The sequence below is a fragment of the Lynx canadensis genome, chromosome F2 (genome assembly GCF_007474595.2).
Source record: "Lynx canadensis isolate LIC74 chromosome F2, mLynCan4.pri.v2, whole genome shotgun sequence".
In the NCBI taxonomy this organism is placed as follows: Eukaryota; Metazoa; Chordata; class Mammalia; order Carnivora; family Felidae; genus Lynx; species Lynx canadensis.
In genome coordinates, this window is record NC_044320.2 from 61,748,225 (window position 1) to 61,770,692 (window position 22,468).

At 40.7% G+C, this 22,468-nt stretch overlaps 1 long non-coding RNA gene across 1 annotated transcript; it reads right to left on the reverse strand.

The window, feature by feature from the left end:
• Window positions 1-4,474: 4,474 nt before the first annotated feature.
• On the reverse strand, window positions 4,475-22,004 carry LOC115505917. Its single transcript, XR_003966179.1, has 3 exons — window positions 21,920-22,004; window positions 13,045-13,046; window positions 4,475-4,487 (listed from the first exon to the last, which is right to left on the reverse strand). It is a non-coding gene; the product is annotated as an uncharacterized LOC115505917 (long non-coding RNA).
• Window positions 22,005-22,468: the final 464 nt, after the last annotated feature.

The following is a 22,468-nucleotide window of genomic DNA, read 5'->3' on the forward strand; positions in this document are numbered from 1 at the left end:
AAATAAATCTTGCCATCTCCTTTAAGAACGTTTTTTGTGTTTTATTTTGTTTTGTTTTGTTTTCCCCCTCAAAACCAAGAGTCACGGGCTTTTGTGATTTATTTAGGAGCCTGGGTTTTTTTTAGAGAAGTTTCATTTTGTTTGCTTTGTTTGTTTTCTTCCCATTCATCCTGTGGCTTGGTAGCGATTTTAATAAAATGCCGTGATAACATTTTCATGGCTTGCCTAATGTCTTATGATTAGAGAAGAAGAGATAGAAACCAGCTGGCTTAACCTTCCACCAGGCCAACACTGAAGTGAAGTATCTTATCGGACAATTGAAACCACGTGCTCCAGCTCTGACCTCCTGCTCGAAAGGTCAAGGAGGTAATGTGCAAATTCGGGATGCTTCTGAAAGTCTTTTAAAAGGACTTCTGGGTGGTAAAAGCTTGGCTGAAATGACTTCTTCATGTTCTCTGGAAACTCAAACCCCGTATTTTTGCACAGACTCTGGGCAAAAGTGGTTGAATTTGACCTTGTTACTTCAAAGCCTCTACTGCAGTCTTAAAGATAAAGGAAAACATCACGGCCTTGAAACGAATGGACCGCCGGCTCCAGGCAATCATTTGAAGGTACTTAAACAGTCAAAAGCCATTAATATTATCACCAGGTTGATTCTTGGGACTCCTGAGACTACAATACAGTTTCCTTGGTCAGCCTTTATGTTTGGTTCCATCTCCTTTCCTTTTTTCAGTCACAAGGCTCTTGTCTTTTAAGGGTTTCATCAGGCAATTTCTGGGACTCAGTCTCTTTCTCCTTCTTCCAGAAATCTGTATTCTCTTTTCAAAAATTCAGAAAAAGCAAAATTAAAACCGTGAGATCAGATAGTGGTATTTAGTAAGAGCTTATTGTGCAAAGTACAGTTCTTGAACTAGGAGCTTTCGAGATGAAAACTGATAAGAAGCTCAGGGGCCTGACACGGTGGGGGTGGGGGTGGGGGTGGGGGTGGCGGTGGGGGTGGGGGTGGGGAGGAGAGTCTTGTAAAGTGAAAACGAGGATGTTGTTTAATCTTTAGGATGATTGGTTATTAAAATAGGAACTTAGAGACAGCAGGGAATTGGTTAAAAGGATTATCTCCTTATCAATTTTAGGAAGATGATTTACGTTTCTTTTATGACTTAGCAGAGGCATTTATAAGAAATAACTTGTTTTGTTTATGTTCATGAAATAAGCTAGATTTAGTTTTGCTTACGTGGCTTAAATGGTTTTGTCTCCTCAGTGAATTTAAGTCTAGTCTCCTTTTTGCATTTAATTTTAACATCTGTGAGATCCCAACTTAATCAGTTTGCCCTCCTCGGCTTTGCAAGGCTTTGCCTACTTAATCCCTCGTTGGTAAGGATATATATATATTCAAGACCTGAATCATTTGGACTATTTATTTTTATTAATAATTTTATCAGAAAAATGCCCTTAGATTAAGCATCTCAATCTCCATAAAGACCCCTCAGGTCAATAATGCAGGAAGCAAAGACAAAATAAAAAAGCTTAAATGACATACAATCACATGTTCTCAAAACAAATGTAAGTTTTTCCTTAGAAATTTGTGAGAAATAAGCCCACCGACCCAATCAAAGGAGAAACTCAGAGCACAGTGAAGCGAGGCTTTAATCCATGTTCTTGCAAGAGTGGGTACCCTGAGGGTAGTTACAGCAGATAACTTAATTCCTAGCATGCAAGTCCCTCCCCTGGTTCCTCATTGGCTGAGTACTCTAGAGGTTACAGCCTTACCCAGAAGTTGCCTGTGCCCTTGTAAGGCAAAAAATAGTCTAATTGGAACAAAGTAGATTCCCTGAGGTTAGGCAGAGACTTTCAGTCCTTCCTCCCTTTGTTCTTTGGCACATGCTCATTGCAAAGCCCATGAAAATAAGCCTGCAAAATGGAGAGGGGGGAAGAAGAACCAGGAAGTGAAGTGCTTAAGAGTTTGGGACTCCACTGTGGTCTTGGGGGGGTGGGGGGGGGGGAAGGGTTGTACCTATTTCCAGGAGGTTGTAAACCTGTTAACTAGACAGCACAGCTTTTATTTGGTATTTCTGAAAATGAATCATCTCCCTTACTTCTCACAAAATTCCGGTGTTTTCTTTGCATGCAACCTTGCCCTCCACAGTACGCTTTCAGTTTGAGCAGGAAGCTTCATACTATAGTATTGTATCTCAATGCGAGCATCATCTCTGAAACCATGACTTCAGCCACAGGACTGGTTTGCAGCTCAGCTGCATCACAGCCTTTACTGTTTACCAATGATTTCTAGAAATAAAAGTGGGAAACTGTGGGAGAAGAATAACAAGATAACTTCTACAGATGACAGAAACAGTTAAATGAGAAATGTAGCTAGCAGAATTTCCCTTTATCGTTTTATCCTTGGGTGTGCCTTTGTTTATGAAAATCTTGCTTATTTCTATTGATGAATGCTTGCTTATCCCAAGTTGCAGAACATAATGTTCCCAATTTCCTTGTTCTTATAGAGATGATGGCAATTGCAAGGTGTATATTATATAATAGCATTCTGATAGCTTCCCTTATGTCAACGACTATAGATCTGGAGTCTCTGACCAGCATATACCAACTAAACACTAAGACATCTCAGTATATCTGTGTATAAGGAGTTGAGGAGCCGCAGTTCTGGGTTGCAAGGGAGCACTAGAGGAGTTGTCCTGGAAGTGCATTACTTTATCTTCCCTTTACTTTGTTTGGCTTAGTCAGGGGTTGGAAAGATGAGTGGGGTTCTTAAGTCCCTGGATAGGGCCAAGCAACTCCTTGACTCTATGACTCAGCTAAAATATAGGTGCCCCAGAAAGAAACAAGCTCACAGATATTTATAGAGATAAGCACTAAAATCACAGAGCTTTTAATTTTTAATTCGTGACCTGACTGCTTCTATTGGCATCTGTGTATGGTCAAATAAGGGCTTTATTCCCATTCAAACAAACACACTTTGAGTTGTCGCTTCTTCAAACCCTGGCCATAACTTGACTGCATGATAGGATTTAAGAGTGATGGTATGTTGTCTGATAATCCTACCAGTTTTTCAAATCTTTATCCAATAAGGAATAAGATTTCATATATCACTGATTCTCCAGGTGTGATCAGCATCCATGTGTTATGAGAGTTTTTATCACCTGATAATAGTAAAAATCTAAGTCTTTTCTTCAGCTGTGGCAGGTGAAGCACCCATAGGTACACAGAATGTGTTTTTTAGTATGCCTGAGGACTACATGCTGAGTCTTTAAGGGCTCCTCAGTTTTGAGAGCCATGAACTAAAATTAGCATCTACCTTGGATGAGTCGCCACACAGACTTGCCTACACTGCAAAGCTGCCATGGCCCGTGTACCTGCACAGACCATGGGATTATGCAGGAGTCCCAGCCCGTGTACCTGCATAGACCACGGGATTATGGAGGGGTCCCAGCCCGTGTACGTGCACAGGCCACGGGATTATGCAGGAGTCCCAGCCCGTGTACCTGCATAGACCACAGGATTATGGAGGAGTCCCAGCCCGGGTACCTGCATAGACCACGGGATTATGCAGGAGTCCCAGCCCGTGTACCTGCACAGACCACGGGATTATGGAGGAGTCCCAGCCTGGGTACCTGCATAGACCACGGGATTATGGAGGGGTCCCAGCCCGGGTACCTGCATAGACCACGGGATTATGGAGGAGTCCCAGCCCGGGTACCTGCATAGACCACGGGATTATGGAGGAGTCCCAGCCCGGGTACCTGCATAGACCACGGGATTATGGAGGAGTCCCAGCCCGGGTACCTGCATAGACCACGGGATTATGCAGGAGTCCCAGCCCGTGTGTCTGCACAGACCACGGGATTATGCAGGAGTCCCAGCCCGTGTACCTGCATAGACCACGGGATTATGGAGGAGTCCCAGCCCGGGTACCTGCATAGACCATGGGATTATGCAGGAGTCCCAGCCCGTGTACCTGCACAGACCACGGGATTATGCAGGAGTCCCAGCCCGTGTACCTGCATAGACCACGGGATTATGGAGGAGTCCCAGCCCGGGTACCTGCATAGACCACGGGATTATGGAGGAGTCCCAGCCCGTGTATCTGCACAGACCACGGGATTATGCAGGAGTCCCAGCCCGTGTACCTGCATAGACCACGGGATTATGGAGGAGTCCCAGCCTGGGTACCTGCACAGACCATGGGATTATGCAGGGGTCCCAGACGGGAGGTTTTGTTAGCAGTGAGCCATCAGTGTCCTTTAGACTTGCTCATGCTTTTCCAGTGCTTCTGTTCTTGCTTTTCAGTTAGGATTTTTAATTTGTCTTCCTTATTATCCATTTCATTTACTGAATTGTCATAACATCGGTATAAAATACGTATCTGATAAATTGGCAGTCTTTGAACAACTGATTGGTACTCCAAAACCTAGATGTTAGGGATACAGAGAATAGTAGAGTACCTAGTGGGTCAGTCTGACTCTTGATTTCAGCTCAGGTCATGATCTCACACTTTGCGGGTTCAAGCCCCACGTCAGGTTCTGTGGTGATGGCATGGGGCCTGCTCGGGACTCTCTCTCCCTCTCTCTCTGCTCTTCCCCACTCACTCTCTCTCTTTCTCTTTCTCTCTCTCTCAAAAATAAATAAGTAAACATGGAAAAGGCATTCTGTAAACAAAAAGGGAATATGTTTCGGTTCATGTTTTATTTCTGTTACTAAATTCTTGAGGGCTGCATCTCTGTCTGATTTATAGCTTTTCTGCCACAGTATCTTCAATGGCTAACAAAAATTGAAGAAATATTTGTTCAATAATATAATTAATAACTTTTCCTGTGTAACTTTTTAGTAATACTAAAACCACAGAGTACCTAAGATTTTCTCTTTTGAATGTTACAAACCGCATATAGCCCTGAAATCTGATAGATTTCTATCATGTGGAATGTGTTGGTTCCATTTCTTTATCGGTCTCTTTATGACAGTGGTGTAAATGCAGCTGTATTTCACACCTTCTATCCTTCAAAGTCATTTGTAGGGAGACCAGAATCTGGGAGATTGTAGGGAGACCAGGGTCTGCTAGTTCTGAGAGGAGCAGGATGGCTACCTTCTGCCATCTTCCTTATTATTCTTTCCCGCCTAGAACATACCATCAGTCCAGTTTGGGCTGCTACATGTCCCTCTTATGAAAATTCTCTTTGAAATGTCAGAAATCCATTTGCAACTGGAAAAGTACTGCAGTTAGCAAATTTTGACACAAACAAACTTGGATTACTCCCCTATAATTATTAAATTGGGTCTTAAATGAGTTGATAATTTAATACACACTTAAATTCGGTGTCTATTTGTTTACAAATATCCTGAAGGGAATTGTATACCTCCATACCAGAGTCTGCTGCATTTCCTGGTCCTTCCTTCCTAAAAAGGGGTGGATTTTGTTTTTGTGCCTACTCCTCTCCCGTGCAGAGCTGGTCCTCAGGAAGATGGAATCACCTCCTTTCCAGGCGGTCTGATGAGACTAAGGGTCCCTGCTTCCTCTGTGGTGCATGACTCAAGTGTGGACAATGAGCTATAAGGGAAAGTGGGTTTGGGGAGAGTTTCTAAGGAAAATGTCTACACTACTTAAAAGGCCACGGGCAAGGATTTTTCCTTTTGTGTCTCTGGATGTTCTTTTTATGAATGTGATTCCTAGAATGCTACAGCGGGCTCCCTGTCAGCCTCAGAATAGTAGAGCTGTGAAGGAAAAGGATGGGTTCTTTTGGCCGAGGTCCTAAATTTATTGACCCACAGGGCTGCATACCTCAGGACTTCCTCTGTGGAGATAAATATTTTGTGTGTGTGTTGAACTTCAAGGCTTTTTGAGTTGCAGCTGATGAAACCTGCAGTTTCCGAAAGCATCCTGATAGGGTCTCGAAATCCAAGTAGAACCTTCAACCTCTGCTCTTCAATGATTTGCTTTGGTTTCCTAGTCCTGGATGCCAGATTCAGGTGTCGTCTAATCCTCCCTTCCTCTGGATTTTCTGGGTTCTTATCATAAATGTCTATTCTTCCTCCCACATGCTTTTAGTGAGGAGTTATTCAGTGCCCACTCCCACACTTGGCATTGTGGATGCTAAGACACTGTCCCTGTCACGGTGCGGGGACATAGGCCTGCCCACCGTGGTGGAGAGTGGCTCCTTGAGTTTGTACGCATTTTGCAGGCTCGCAGTGCCCTCTATTCCCCTTATTTCCAGGACTGAAACTGTAATTACATTGAAGTTCACTTTGTTCCTTCATTTTCTATTGCTCTGTTTTCCTTCCTCTTTCAGTTAGTTGCTGATTCTTCCCTCCATCCATTCTTGGGCTTGTTTTTTTTTCTCTTTCCTCTGCCTTGCACAGGCATTTTGTTTGTTCTCCTGGGTCTTCCTCTTCTGAGCTCCTTGGAAGAAGCTAGTTAATCATCCCCTCAGGCTGTTGGGTTTTGGAGTGAAAAGGGCGTGGTTACCAGACAATACCAGAGAGGCCAGATACAAAGAGCCTTTTATTTTTTTAAGTTTACTTATTTATTTTGAAAGAGAGAGTGAGCATGAGAAGGAGAAGGGCAGAGAGAAAGGGACAGAGAGAATCCCAAGCAGGCTCTGCTCTGCCAGCACAGAGCCCCATGGGGAGCTCAAACTCACCGGCTGTGAGAGCATGACCTGAGCCAAAACCAAGAGTTGGATGCTTAACTGACTGAGACACCCAGGCGTCCCTACACAGAGCCTTTTAAGAACCAACAGTGGGGACACCTAGGTGGCTCAGTCAGTTGCTGACCACGCAGAGCCTGCTTGGCATTCTCTCTCTCTCTCTCTCTCTCTCTCTCTCTCTCTCTCTCTCTTTCTCTCTCTCTTCGCCCCCCGCCCTCAAAATAAATAAACTTAAAAAATTAAAAACAAAAAGAACCAACAATGGATCTGGGCAGAGAGCTTCAAAAGAAGACTCTAAGAAAAGTCTTAGTGATGGGAGCCATAGTGAGGGGTTAACACACAGACTCTGGGTCCTCACAGCTTAGACTCAAATCCTAGCTCTACACCTTATAGATATGTGATCTTGACTTCACCTCCTTGTACCATAGTTCCCCATAAAATGGAGATGATGATAATTAGTGCTACTCCCAAGGTCGTGATGAGGGTCAGTATGTTAATGTACAATAAGGACTTAGAACCGTTCCTGGCCCACAGTTAGTGCTGATGCTTATATGGTGGACATTATTATTGAGCCTGCTCTTTCTTTGTCTTTGCTGTGAGGTCTCTTGCAGCCTTGTCCAGAGAAGCACCAGAATGCTAAGCCCCAGGGGAAGGCCTTGCAATGAGAGCCAGGGGAGATGCAGGGACAGGCCATAGCTCCTGGGTTAGCTCCTCAATTGCATGATTTGGCCCAGAACTAACTTGTCCTACAACAAAGTGGGTGAGGCCTTCCTCGGTGCAACACTGGCTCCCCCTGAGCCCACCGCATGCAGGAAATACTGCCTGATATCCTCTAAGACTCGTGGAGAAATGCTGCTCTTTAATTCCAAATCACAGATCTAAGCAATTGTCACACCTTAAGAGATTAGACAACAAAAACATACAACTCAATCATGTCACAGGACTAAGCGCTGGTAGGTACTTCACATAAACCACAATTCATACCATGCCTTTTAAACCCCCTGGTTAAGTTCTATAAGCTCATCCTTACAACTTCTCCATTGAAAAAGTTGAATTGAATTAACTAAGGGTCTGCCTATTGCAATCACCCCTTGATGGCATGTCCTGTCCATACAATGCAGATACTTAAAAAGGTAAACCTCACCCTTGCATCTCAACCTAATCCTTCCTGCCTCTGTGCTTTCTTCTTTCCCCAATTCTCGCATTGTTTCCTTCATTCTTTCCTGAGCAGTTCCAGAAAGGACATAAATTTAGACTTCCTTGATAACACTGTTAGGAGGGCTGCAAGGAAAAGTGCACTCTCAGACATTGCTACTAAAAGATGAATTGGAATAATATCTACAAAAGGCAGCTAACAAAATTATAGAGGCACAATGTCTTTCCCCCTAGAACTTTGAGTTTCATGAATTTACCCTGCAAATAAACAACAAGGACCTAAATGGAACAGCTACAGAGTTATTTATTGCAGCATTATTCGAACAGCTAAAGATTGGAAACCATCTAAATGTTCATCAATCCTTCACAGTTCATCAGCCCAACTGAAATCTTTGTAACCCAAACGAGAATGAGAAAGCTCTTCAGATATTCATATGAATTACTTCCCAAGATACAAATATGCATGTGAACGTGCACGCACGCATACGCACACGCACGCACACACACACACACACATGCACTCACTTGTGTATATTATCTTTGAAAAGGAAAGAATTATGTTGTTTGGGAACTTGGTAAAAGGGAGGCTTTTCACTATTCAAATTAGGTTTGGCTGCATTTAACAGAAAAATAAAAATAACCAGGGCTTATACATGAAAGAAGTCCAGAGGTAGGCATGCCAGGGCTGAGGCTATAGCTCCATTAGGTTAGGGCCATCCAGAATTTCATCAATAAAAGGAAAGCCTCCCTACTCCACCCTTAGGTGGTGACCATTTTCCAGGTCCTGCCATCAGGCCCCCTGGCAGGACACAGGAGGAAGGAAGGGTGGAAAAGTCCTTCCCTTTGCAGTAGGCCTCCCATATTCCTACCCGACACTCCTGCCACAGATCACTGATTGGACCTTAAGTATGTGGCGGTACTTTTCTCCAAGGGGCTTCTGGGAAATGTAGTTTGGGGCTGAAGTAAGGAAGAAAAGCAAGAATTGGGAGGCTACTACTATTAACTTTTTTGTGCTTTTGAGTTACGGAATAAAATATCCATTTAAAAACTAAATAGAAATTACATTGTGTAATTAAAATTAAATAGAAATTAAATAGAAATTAAATAGAAATTAAAGTGTTTAAAAAAACAGCCTACAAATTTATTCATAGGACAGACCAGCCTTCTCTGGGGGCTCTTCTCTGACCCCACTCTCCAGCTGATCCACTGAAGAGTTGCCCTTTCCTTAGGTCCTGTCTCGTCCCAGGTGGACCCAGGGCTCCTACAGTCTCTCATTCTCCCTGAAGCCAGCGCCGCCTAGTGGCCATCTTGGTAGCCTAGGATTCAGGAAGTATCTATCAGATGCTTGCAAGATTTCCATTAAGTCCTATTTTTACATCTCCCAAAAGTCCTTTGCAGAATTCAGTCCACGAGGTAAATTCAGAACCGTTGAGTATTTGAGTATTATTTTTAAATAATGTCATGATTTTACTGACGAAAGCAACAATTTTTGCCACATAACTATGCTTGCCTCATTACCTGACTTAAAGTAGCTTTATGTGTTCCTAAAATAGGAAAACAAGAGTTTTAATTTCAAGCTCTATTTAACGTGCTTAGGGCTGAGGAGCACTTGAGAGAGAATACAGTTAACTTGATCTTGGCATCCCAAATACTAGAAAAGAGTAGTTCATGTTATTTAACGTGTATGCATGTTATTTAACACATATGTATGCAATATATATTCAATGTAGAGGTTCACTTAATCTCCTTTATTATAATCAATTTGTTAAATGTTTATTTAATACTTTACAAATAATTCTGTAATTGAAGCCAAGCACTTTTGCCATCCTTGAGAGTTGCAGCCATTAAAACAGAGTAAATGAATTAAAAAAATTTCCTAGTCAGCACATTTTTTCTTTATGTACTGCCAACATCAATTGTGAATAACAAACGCTAAAAGCCACTCTATCCAATAATAATAATGGTGATCAGGGGACTGTTTGCTTCATTAAGTGTCGTCATCCACCCACAGATATTTAGGCCTGGTATTCCCTGTTGACATTTCCTAACCATTCACAAATTAGTGCCAGTTAGTGGAGTTTGTACATAATATCGTGGCCTGTCCTATCCTACTGGCCATCCATGAGTAGTTTGTTCATTCTTTAGATTTGGACCGATGAGTTCTGTTGGAGGAATCCCTGAATACCTGCTTCTCAGTTCTCCGTGCAAGAGGGGCTTCCCCTGCAGCCCGATATTGAGTGAGGAGCCAATATTGCGGTGAAACTTGACTGTGAGGTCCTTGTAAATCTAAGTGGGTTATTTTGCTTCAAAACCAGAGGCAGACCCTCTCCCCCACACCTCACACTTTTGCATGCTTGAGACGGGGCCCACTTACCTGCATCCTCTCTTCCTGCCCATTCGGCCGGGTGGCCTGGGCCTGTGGGACAGGTCCTGCCTGGACAGATGTATGTGGGTGGCCTTGAGGACCCAGCCCCCACAAGCCAATTCACAGAGGTATATGAATGGTTCCCCCTCTCTACAGCAGAAGTGTTACCCAAAGTCCTGAATAAAGCTTATATTTTGTGGTTGGGATCTATGGGGACAAATCCCCAGGGAACTCCCAAACCTGTCCCCTTCGCTCCAAATATTACCCCTTTTAGTAATGGACAGTACTCTTCAGAAACCTGGGGAGTGACCTTTGCCTCTTCCCTTTGCCTCACTGGCTCTGTGTTCAATCCATCAGCAGGTCCTTTCCGCTCTGCCCTCGTATGTCTGAAGCACGCCCCCTTTCCCCCTTTCCACTCCTCCAGCACCTCTCACCAGATAACCACCCAACCTCCTAACCCATTCCAACTGGTGCTCCTCACCAGCCCACCCTCAGACAGCACTGACAGTAATCTTGAGACAGGTAGACGTGATGGTGTTCCTCCCTGCTCAGAAGTCTTCAATGGCTGCCAGTTAAATGGGGAACAAAACCCAAGCCCCTTTCCCTGCCCCACAAGTTTTGTGCATTCCAGGGCCGGCCCCGGTCAAGCTTTCCAACCTCATCTCATCAGCTCTCCCCCCTTGATTAGCAAGCTCTGGTTGCTGACGCCCTCTGTCCATTCCCATCACATGGGCATGCCCTGCTCAGTCCTGCCCCGGGACCCTGTGCCTGAAAGGTTCTCCACTCCCCTCTTCACAGGGCAGGAACCCCCTCTCACTTTTGAGGATGTGACTTAAATGCCTTCATGCAGATGACTTAATGGCTTCAACGGCTTAAGCAAGAAGGCTTAATTAAAGAGAAGCATTCTCCGACCATCTTCTCTTTACTCCCTTCACTAGGCTCCCCTCATTTTATATTATCAACAAACCCTGTTTATTTTCATCCTAGTGCTATTAGGAATCCGTTATTATTGTTCTCCTCATCACCATGATTTTATTGTCAGACCCCCAAGAAAAGCAGTGGTTTTATTTCATGCACCACTCTATCCCTGAAACCTAGCACTTTTCCTGGCACACAGTAGCAACCCGATAAATATTTGCCATTGGATTCACCATTTGAATAACTGAATTAAATGAGTAAGACCGCTGCTGACCTACTTGAGCGGCAAAGCATTTTGAGGCACTAGGTTCAACGTTACCCATTATCCCCTTGGCAACTTGGCCAAAAACTTTTATTTACCACTAAAACAGCTAGCAAAGCCCCAGGGCTGGCCCAAAGAAAGCAGTAGCAAAAGCCAGAATAGACGGAAGTTGCTAGCAAGAATATCACCACCTCGTGGATCAGTATCTTAAGAACAAGGAGATCACATGCCTTTTGAGGTCGCTTTTGCAGTCCCACTTAGGGACCACCACTCCACCATCAGGCTTACTCTTGCCTGGGGACTTTAACTTGTTCCTCTGCTCAGGGTGCTCTTCTCCCAGAGATCTGTGTCCCTTCTCCGTTCTCAGGTAATGCTCCGCTATCATTTTCTCAGTGAGGCCATCTCTGTCCCATTTAAATTGAATCCCTCTCCACCAACACAAGAATATACATACTCTCTACCCCACCTCCACATCTGACTTTTTTCCATGATACTTGTTACAGTCTGATTCATTCATTCATTCATTCATTCATTCAGTGTCATGTGTCAGGAATTTTTGTTTGGCTCACTATTGTATCCCCAGCCCCATAACATGAGGCCTTGCACCCTGTTGGTGGTTGATAAATATAAATAAATAGATGATGGTGTACTTCAGGAATGAGAAATGTTTTCATTTTCCTAACATCTTCAGTCCCATGTTGACGTTATCCACGATGTATCAATATAAACAATCCAGCCGGTTAAAGTTTATTTGCAGACCAGCATAAGGCTGTTCAGGTTGGGTACTACTCAACTCCAATGAGTCCCATTCACACAGACGTAGCCCGTGGTGCTGGACACTTGCACAATCTGCAGAGCCCCCAGGAGGAGTGAACTCCCATTGTGGTTTGAAGGAAGGAAAAAGAGAAAAAGGGAAAGGAAAGAAGGAAAAAAGAATAAAAGAAGGAGAAAGAGAAGCTGAAGAGGAAAGCAGGAGAGGAGCGTAAGTAGAAGAGAAAGGCAGAGAAGAAAGGAGAAGAGAGACTAGAACGGCCAGTAAAGGAACGAGAACCTGGCCTCATACCTCATTCCCCTCTAGCTCTCCCAGCCTGTTCATGGAGAACCTCCTAGCCCCTCACTGCAGATTTTGTATAAAACTTGAAAGCCAACCAGCCACTCACAGTGTCAGCTCTACTGATATCTAATAAATACAACAGATACATAAACTGTCCACTTTAAAAAAAAAATTTAATGTTTATTTTTAAGAGAGAAACAGAGAGAGACAGAGACAGAGTACGAGTGGGGGAGAGGCAGAGAGAGCAGGAAACACAGAATCCGAAGCAGGCTCCAGGCTCTGAGCTGTCAGCACAGAGACCGATGCAGGGCTCAAACTCAGAAACCATGAGATCATGACCAGAGCCAAAGTCTGACACTTAACCGACTGAGCCACCTGGGCACCCCTAAACTGTTTACTTTAATTTTAAAAAGAATGCCTCTCTCCTATAGCTGAATATCAATTCATTTGTGGAATGCCAGGTCTTGATGTATCAAGGGTGACCAAGCCTGGGGCTGTATGAACAAGAAATGGAGGCCGAGAGTAGAAGCAGGAAGACTGGCCGAGAGACTGCGTGTGTGTGTGTGTGTGTGTGTGTGTGTGTGTGTGTGTGTGGTCACAGGGGGTCCGCAGTGATTGAAGCATGGGCAGTAATAACGGCTGTGGTAGTGGGCATGAAATGTAAAACCAAGAGATAGGAATGAAGAGATAGCAGGATTTTATAATGATTGCATGTAATGATAGAAGGAACAAAATAGGATCCCAAGGTTAGAAACCTGAACAGTGCTGGCTCTACTGTTATAAAACTAATATTTGAATACGGGATTCTGTATGGATCACTTGGACAGAAGATGGAACATTAGTTTTTAAATATGTTTAGAGGAAATTACTCCTTTGGAATTTTAGGCAGGTCCTATGGAATGGAAAGATTTATTAATAAAAACAACACGCTATAAAGATATCTGCATTGTAAACTTCATTTTTATCTTAATTATGTAAGAAAAAACTGATTTTGACTATCAATTTTCAAGCCCCCTTTCCTAATGAGGTTATACAGGCAAAATAGCGAAATACAGAAATTTGAACATAATTAGGAGAGGAAATTTTTAAACTAACCCTCACCAGTTTCCAGAGATGTTTGAAGAAGGAAAAGAAAGAAATTGCTCATATTTTTTTTGGCTCATAGCCCAAAAAACTATGCTCCAAGCTTCATAAGAAATTTGAAGTAGGGAAAAAGCCAGAAAATGCAAAAATAAGACAGGGATTGGGAAAATTTTTTGGTAGAGGTACAGCTTGGTTGGAAATAAAAAGCTAAGAGAAAAGTCACATTTTACAAGAACTACAGTAGTAACGAAACCTTTAAGCCTCATTTATAAGAAACAGGTTAAAAGACGTAAAGACTTGACTGGTGTGGAAATAAAAAACGATATGCCCTTTTCATTTTCTGCTAGTAAATCTTAAATCAGCTTCTCCACTTACGTATTACCGTGTGACATTGGACAGCAAGGATATCAACCTCGAAGGTTGTTGTGAAAATTCGGTGCAATAATTCCCATGAAGGCTTTAGCACGACATCTGCTGCTTAGGAAGTGCTTCAATAAGTCCTTGCTATGCCACCTCTCCAGTGATTCTAAAATGAGATGTCATCTTTGCGAAAGACTAGATACTTATTTTTTCCCAGTGTTGTCCCTTGTTCATTTTGGTCCCGCGAAAATGCCCTTCTAAACTTTCCATCAGAGGGCGGGATAAAATGTCCAGCTTTCACGATGCTTATTTGCTCTTGGGCATGTGTGAAGGATAGTTACGCTCTTCTGGGTAGAATCAATTGCTCCTCACTCTCATTTTCTGAAGCAATGGACCAAATATTGGAAATATTTCAATTGATAGCACCTACAGTACCATTTTCTCTTTCTGCCTTTGCCTTCTGCACTGTACTGTGGGGACTACACCTGGCAGGAGGCACTAACCACTCCCCCCACCTCCATCCCCATGTCTCCCACCCCATCCACCCACACCCCTAACTTTATACCTTATATTTTGCTGGGAGCTTCAGTCTTCCGTTGTACATGGAAGTGCTTGGACTTGAGGTAGTCAGGGAAAAAAAGAGTAAGAGTCAACAATACTGTGCGTCAGGCCATGTTCTAGGTATTGCATATACTTCCTGAAAACCTCATCTTATCCTCAGACCACCCCCATACAGTAGATTATAGCATTATCCTCATTTTGTAGATGAATAAACTGAGGCGCAGATAGTTAAGCTCCCTGTGGTGAGTAGTGGAGCCATTACTCGAACTAGGAATCTGATTCTAAAGACCACCCCATGACACTAGCCTCTCCCTCTATAGACAGTATTCTAGCACCAACTGATGGAATAATGGCAGCCAGTTGTATTGTACATTCCTGGGGTATGGGCTGAAAACTTTGTTAGGATTAGGAGGTTGATAGTGTCTCCCCTATTCTTTTAGAAGCAAAACACAGGCAGGCCACCAATTCCTTTTCTCAGTTGAACCTTCTTATCTTGCTATCAGAGAAAACTTCTCCTCAGTGTCCTGCACACATATCCTGAGGTTTTCTCTAGAACTTTAGAGGAGGGCCTCTTCTTTGGTTTTTGTTGTTACCATTTTAAAATCCGCTTCTGCGCTGCGTGACGTCCTTTCACACTAGTTATGCTCCTAATTCTGCCATCAAGGTGCTACCCACTGATAACGGCACAGCACAGAGGCTCTCGTTACAATCTTCCAAGGGTAGACAGTTGTGCAGTTTGGGTAGCATGACCAAGGGGGCACCATACTCGTTGGTGGCATCATAGATACACATATTTATCACAACAATTTTTCAGCAGACCGTAGTGAAGTCTCTTGTAACAGAATTGTATACGATCATAATTTTCTGACAGATGGAGATATTGTCTTGAGGAAAGAGTCCCTGTCCCTCAGTCTTTTAAAGAAAGTGCTGTTGTGGACTATTGATGTACTAGCCAATGTGGGTAGTGTTCAGCTTCTCAGGCGGGCTTCCTCTGAGCACCCCCGCCCCCTGCATTACCTCTAAAATACCGATGGGTCTGGCCCTTCCCACCTCCCCTATCTAGACCAAACACGCTGATTTTCTCTCCATGGCCTCCAACTAGCCTAGTTCTTAAAGAGGAGGATGGATGTTACAAGAACTCTACTTGCAACTCACCCTAGAAATATAACTATTCCTTTGACACAAAAATTGGGCTACTTCTTCCTAAGAAGAAAGGGGTGGCAATAATAGGTAAAGGATATACTGCCATTTTCATTTTTCCTAGGTGAGTATATAAAAAAAAAAAAAGAAAAGAACCCAGTCAATCCCCCTTCCTCCAGGGAATCTCCCATTGGGACTCAGATCTGCAATTCTTTCCCCTCGATCTTTAAAGGAAGATCAAGTCCAAGAAAAATCCCCTTGGATTGGCTGGAGGTGTGAAATAGATTGAAGATGTAAAATGGAGTTGATCACTCACATTTCTGGGTTTGTAAATACCTAAAAGGGAAAAATATCTGAGAGAGATAAGGAGGGTGGGTTGGGTGGGGCAGGTTAGAGATTTGGAGTGATGCAATGAGGGTATAGAATTTAGGGGAAAAGGAAAGTTGAGATTGGATTTCTTTCTTTCTTTTTTCATATCATTGGTTTACCGATGATTCACATCAGTGTTTGCCAAGTGGATGTCAGAATGCTAAATCACAAACTCTCCGCTCTGTGAGGCTGCCTTGAGCGCACAAGTTATAGGACCTATGCCTATGTTCTACTATGTGATTCTCCTTTTATGCCAAACCACATTAAGGAAGGGAGTAACACAAAACAATAATGGGACAGCAAAACAAGATGAAAAGGCATGATGTGTTTTCAACAATAATGCCAAACAACTGAAAATAAAAAATAAAACCTGGTCATTCAACTGAGAATAGCCTAGGAAGTGAATAAATGGTAGGCAGAATTAGGGCTTTCCTTTTAGTTCTACATATACCCAGAAATGGAATTGCTGTATTATATGATGGTTCTATTTTTAATTTTTTTAAGAAATCTCCATACTGTTTTCCATAGAGGCTGCACCAGTTTACATTCCCACAACCGTGTGCGAGAGGTTTCTTTTCTATCTTTTACTAACACTTATTCTTGTTGTTTTGTTTTTTTATTTTTGACAATAGGCATTCTAACAGGTGTGAGGTGATAAACTAACTCATTGTGGCTTTGATTTGCATTTCCCTGATGATTAGTGATGTTGAGTATCTTTTCACATACACGATGGCCATCAGTTTGTCTTATTTGGAAAAATTCCTATTCAAATATGCTCATTTTCTAACAGATTTTTTGTTTGTTGCTATTGAGTTGTATGAGTTCTTCATATATTTTGGATATGGACCCTTATCAGATATATGATTTGCAAATATTTCTTCCCATTTGGTAGGTTGCTTTTTTTTTTTTTTTAACTTCTAGTGTAGTTAACATACAGTGTTATGTTAGTTTCAGGTGTGCAACACAGTGATTCAACAGTTCCATAGATCACCCGGCACTCATCACAAGTGCACTCCTCAATATTCATCACCTATTTCACCCATCCCCCACCAACCTCCCCTCTGGTAACCATCTGTTTGTTCTCTATGGTTAAGAGTCTGTTTTTTGTTTTTTGTTTTTGGTTTGTCTCTTTTCCCCTTTGTTCATTTGTCTTGTTTCTTAAATTCCACATGTGAGTGAAATCATATGGTATTTGTCTTTCTCTGACTGGCTTATTTTGCTTATCATTATACTCTAGATCCATCTATGTTGCTGCAACTGGCAAGATTTCATTCTTTCTTAGGGCCAAATAATATTCTGTTGTATGTATACACCACATCTTTAGCCATTCATCTATGGATGGACACTTGGGCTGTTGCCATAATTTGACAACGGTGAGTAATGCTTCAATAAACATAGGGGTGCATATATCCCTTTGAATTAGCATTTTCATAGTCTTTCAGTAAATACATAGAAGTGGAGTTACTCAATCATATGGTAGTTCTATTTTTAATTTTTGAGGAACCTCGACACTGTCTTTCACAGTGGCTGCAAGAGTTTGCATTTTCACTAACAGTGCATGAAGTTTCCTTTTTCTCCACATCCTCGCCAACGCTTGTTTCTTGAGTTTTTCATTTTATCCGTCCTGATAAGTGTGAGGAGATAACTCATTGTGGTTTGGAATTGCATTTCTTTGATTATGAGTGATGCTGAACATCTTTTCATGTGTCTGTTGGCCATCTGTATGTCTTCTTTGGAGAAATGTCTGTTCATGTCTTGTGCCCATTTGTAATTGGATTATTGTGTGTGTGTGTGTGTGTGTGTGTGTGGTGTGTGTTCATTTGTAAGTTCTTTATATTTTGGATACTAACCCTTCATTGGATATATCATTTTGCAAATATCTTCTCCCATTTAGTAGGTTGTCTTTCAGGGTTTTTTTTATTATTGTTTTATTTTCTGTGCAGAAGCTTTTTATTTTAATGAAGTCCCAATGGTTTATTTTGGCTTTTGTTTTCCTTGCCTCTGAAGAAAGAACTAAAATGATGTTGTTGAGGCTGATGTCAGAGAATCTACCGCTGGTGTTGTCTTCTAGGATTTTTATGGTTTCAAGTCTCACATTTAGATCCTTAGTCCATTGTTAGTTTATTTTTGTGTGTGGTGTATCAACGTGGTCCAGTTTCATTCTTTTGCACGTTGCTGTCCAATTTACCCAGCACCATTTGTTGAAGAGACTTTGTCCCATTAAATATTCTTACCTCCTTTGTCAAAGAGTAATTGACCATATAATTGTGAATTTATTTCTGGGTTTTCTATTCTGTTCCATTGATCTATGTGTCTATTTCCGTGCCAGTACTATACTGTTTTGATTACTAGAGCAGTGTAGCATAACTTGAAGTCTGGAACTGCAAGACCTCTGGTTTTCTCTTTTTCAAAATTGCTTTGGCTATTCAGGGTCTTTGTGGTTTTATCTTTTTATTATATAATATATTAATAAATTTTTTTACATATTTTAGGAGTGTTTATTCTAGCTCTGTGAAAAATGCTGTTGGTGTTTTGCTAGGGATTGCATTTATTCTGTAGTTTGCTTTGGATAGTATGGACATTCTAAAAATATTTGTGCTTCTAATCCATGAGCATGGAATATATTTCCATTTGTTTGTGTCCTCTTCAATTTCATTCATCAATGTTTTATAGTTTTCAGAGTACAGGTCTTTCACCTCCTTGGTTAAGTTTATTCTTAGGTAACATATATATATATATATATATAATATATATATATATATAATTTTTTAACATTTATTTATTTGGGGAGACACAGAAAGACAGAGCACAGGAAGGGGAGGGGCAGGAAGGAGAGACAGGTAAACACAGAATCTGAAGCAGGCTCCAGGCTCTGAGCTGTCAGTATAGAGCCCTACGTGGGGCTCGAACTCATGAACCATGAGATCATGAACTGAACTTAAGCCAGATGCTTAACGGACTAAGCCACCCAAGCACCCTGGTATTTTATTATTTTTGGTGCAGTTGTAAATGAGATTGTTTTCTTGATTTGTCTTTCTGCTTCATTATTAGTGTATAGAAATGCAACATATTTCTGTAGATTGTTTTTGTATCCTACGACTTTACTGAATTCATTTATCAGTTCTAGCAGTTTTTTGATGAAATCTTTTGGGTTTTCTATATGTATGTTATCTGCAAATAGTGACAATTTTATTCTACCTTACCAACTTGGATGTGTTTTATTTCTTTTTGTTGTCTGAGTGCTGTGGCTAGGATTTCCAGGATTATGTTGAATAAAAGTGGTAACAGTGGACATTTTTGTCTTATTCCTGACATTAGAGGGAAAACTCTCAGTTTTTCTCCATTGACTACATTAACTGTGGGTTGTTCATATAAGGCTTTTATTATGTTGGTGTATCTTCCCTCTAAACCTACTTTGTTGAGGGTTTTTACCATGAATGGATGTTGTACTTTGTCAAAAGTTTTTTTCTGCATCTATTGAAATGAACGTATAGGTTTTACCCTTTCTTTTATTAATGTGATGTATCACATTGATAGATTTGTGAATATTGAATCACCTTTGCATCCTAGGAATAAATCCAAATTGATTGTAGTGAATGACTTATTTAATGTATTGTTGGATTCAGTTTGCAATATTTTGTTGAGGATTTTGGCATCTATGTTTATCAAAGATATTGCTTTGTAGTTTTCTTTTTTGGCACTATTTTTATTTGGTTTTGGTATCAGGGTAATTCTGGCCTCATAGAATGAATGTGGAAGTTTTTCTTTCTCTTTTATTTTTTGGAAAAGTTTGAGAAGAGTAAGTATTAACTTTTCTTTAAATGTTTGTTAGAATTCACCCATGAAACTGTCTGTTTCTGGACTTTTGTTAGTTGGGAGTTTTTTGATTACTGACTCAATTTCATTTCTAATAATTGGTCTATTTAAATTTTCTCTTTCTTTCTATTTCAGTTTTGATAAGTTATATGTTTCTAGGAATTTATCCTATTTATTTAGGTGTATAATTTATATATAAATTTTTATAGTATTCTCTCACAATTACAATCCATCCTTTGTATTTCTTCAGTCTCAGTTGTTATTTCTCCTATTTCATTTCTAATTTTGTTTATTTGATTATTGTCTCTAATTTTTTTTTTTTTTTTTTTTTTTAATGAGTGTAGCTAGAAGTTTATCAATGTTGTTGCTCTTTTCCGAGGACCGGCTCCTGGTTTCATTAATCTTTTGTTTTTTACTATATATTTATTTCTGTTCTAATCTTTATTATTTCCTTCCTTCCTCTTTTTTTGGGTTTTGTTTGTTCTTGTTCTTGCTCCTTTAGGTGTAAGGTTAAGTTGTTTATTTAGGATTTTTCTTGCTTCTTGAGGTAAGCCTGTATTGCTATAAATTTCCCTCTTAGAACAGATTTTGCTACACTCCAATGATTTTGGACATTGTATTTTCATTTTCATTTTTCTCCATTAATATTTGATTTCTTCTTTGATTTCTTGGTTGACCCATTCATTGTTTAATACCATGTTATTTAACCTCCATATATTTGTACTCTTTCCAGATTTTTTCTTGTGGTTGATTTCTAGCTCCATAGTGTTATAATCAGAAAAGATGCATGGAATGACTTCAATCTTTTTGAATCTGTTGAGACTTGCCTTGTGGCCTAATATGTGATCAATTCTGGAGATTCTTCCAGGTGCACTTGAAAAGAATGTGTTTTCTGCTACTTTAGGATGGAGTATTCTGAATATATCTGTCCATCTGGTCCAATATGTCATTCAAAACCACCATTTCCTGGGGCACCTGGGTGGCTCAGTAGCTTCCACTCAGGTCATGATCTCATGGTTCATGAGTTCAAGCCCCACGTCGGGCTCTATGCCGACAGCTCAGAACCTGGAGCCTGCTTTGGATTCTGTGTTTCCCTCTCTGTCTGCCCTTCCCCAATCATTCTCTGTCTCTCTCTGTCTCAAAAATACATAAACTTAAAAAAAAAAAAAACATACCATTTCCTTGTTGATTTTCTGTTCAGATGACCTGTCCACAGATATAAGTGGGATGTTAAAGTCCCTTACTATTATTATATTACTATCAATTAGTTCCTTTATATTTGTTATTAATTGTTTTATGTATTTGGGTGCTTCATGTTGGGTGCATAAACATTTACAATTATTATTTCTTCTTGTTAAATTGTCCTCTTGAGGATTATATAGCATCTTTTGTCTTTTGTTATAGTCTTTGTTTAAAGTCTATTTTGTCCAAATAAGATTTTCTACCCTGGCTTTCTTTTCAAATTTATTTGCATGATAGATATTTCTCCATCCCCTCACTTAGACTGCATGTGTCTTTAGTCTGAAATGAGTCTCTTGCAGGCAGCATATGCATGGGTCTTATTTTTTTATCCATTCTGTCTTTTAATTGGAGTTTTTGGTCCATTTGCATCTAAAGTATATTGATAAGAATATACTTGTTGCCTTTTTGTTACTTGTTTATGTTTGTTTTTGTAGTTCTTCTCTGTTCCTTTATTCCCTTGCTCTCTTCTCTCACAAGTTGGCTTTCTTTAGTGATATACTTGGATTCCTTTCTCTTTATTTTTTTCCATACCTATTGCTTGTTTTTGATTTATGGTCACCGTTTGGTTTGTATATAACATGTTCTGCACATAGCCATCTATGTTAGGTGGATGGTCACTTAACTTTGGAACTTAACCCATTCTTTTCTCCTCTCCTCTCCATGTTTTAGGTATACAGTGTTATACTTTACATCCTTTTATTTTGTGACTATCATGAATGATTTTTATAAATATACTTATTTTTTACTGCTTTTGTGCTTCCTACTTTTCTTACTTTTACTTATGGTCTTTTCTTTCCACTGAAAGAGTCCCCTTTAACATTTCTTGTGGGCTGCTTTAATAGTAACAAATTCTCTTAACTTTTGTTTGTCCAAAAAAGTTTTTATCTCTCCTTCCATTTTGAATGATAGTCTTGCTAGATAGAGTATTCTTGGCTGCAGACTTTTTCCTTTCAGCACTTTGAATATATCATGCCACTGCCTTCTGGTCTGCAAAGTGTGTGCTGCAAAATCAATTGATAGCTTTATGGGATTTCCCTCGTATGTCTTCTTTTCTCTTGCTTCGTTTAAATTTCTCTCTATATATTTTGGGGCATCTGAATGGCTCAGTCGTAAAGTGTCCAACTTTGGCTCACTTTATGATTTCACAGTGTATTTGAGCCCTGCAGTGGGCTGTGTTCTCACAGCTCGGAGCCTGGAGCCTGCCTCGGATTCTGTGTCTCCCTTTCTTTGTGTCCCTCCCACGCTTGTGCTCTCTCTCTCAAAATAAATAAATATTTAAAAAAATTTAAATCAAAATAAAATTCTCTCTTTTTCACTACTTTTTGCCATTTTAATTATTGTCTTGGTATTGACCTCCTTTGGTTGATTTTGTTGGGGAATCTCTATGCCTCCTGTATCTGGATTTCTGTTTATTTCTTCAAATTTGGAAACTTTTCAGCTATTATTTCTTCAAATAAATTTATCTGCCCCCTTTTCTATCTCTGTCTCTT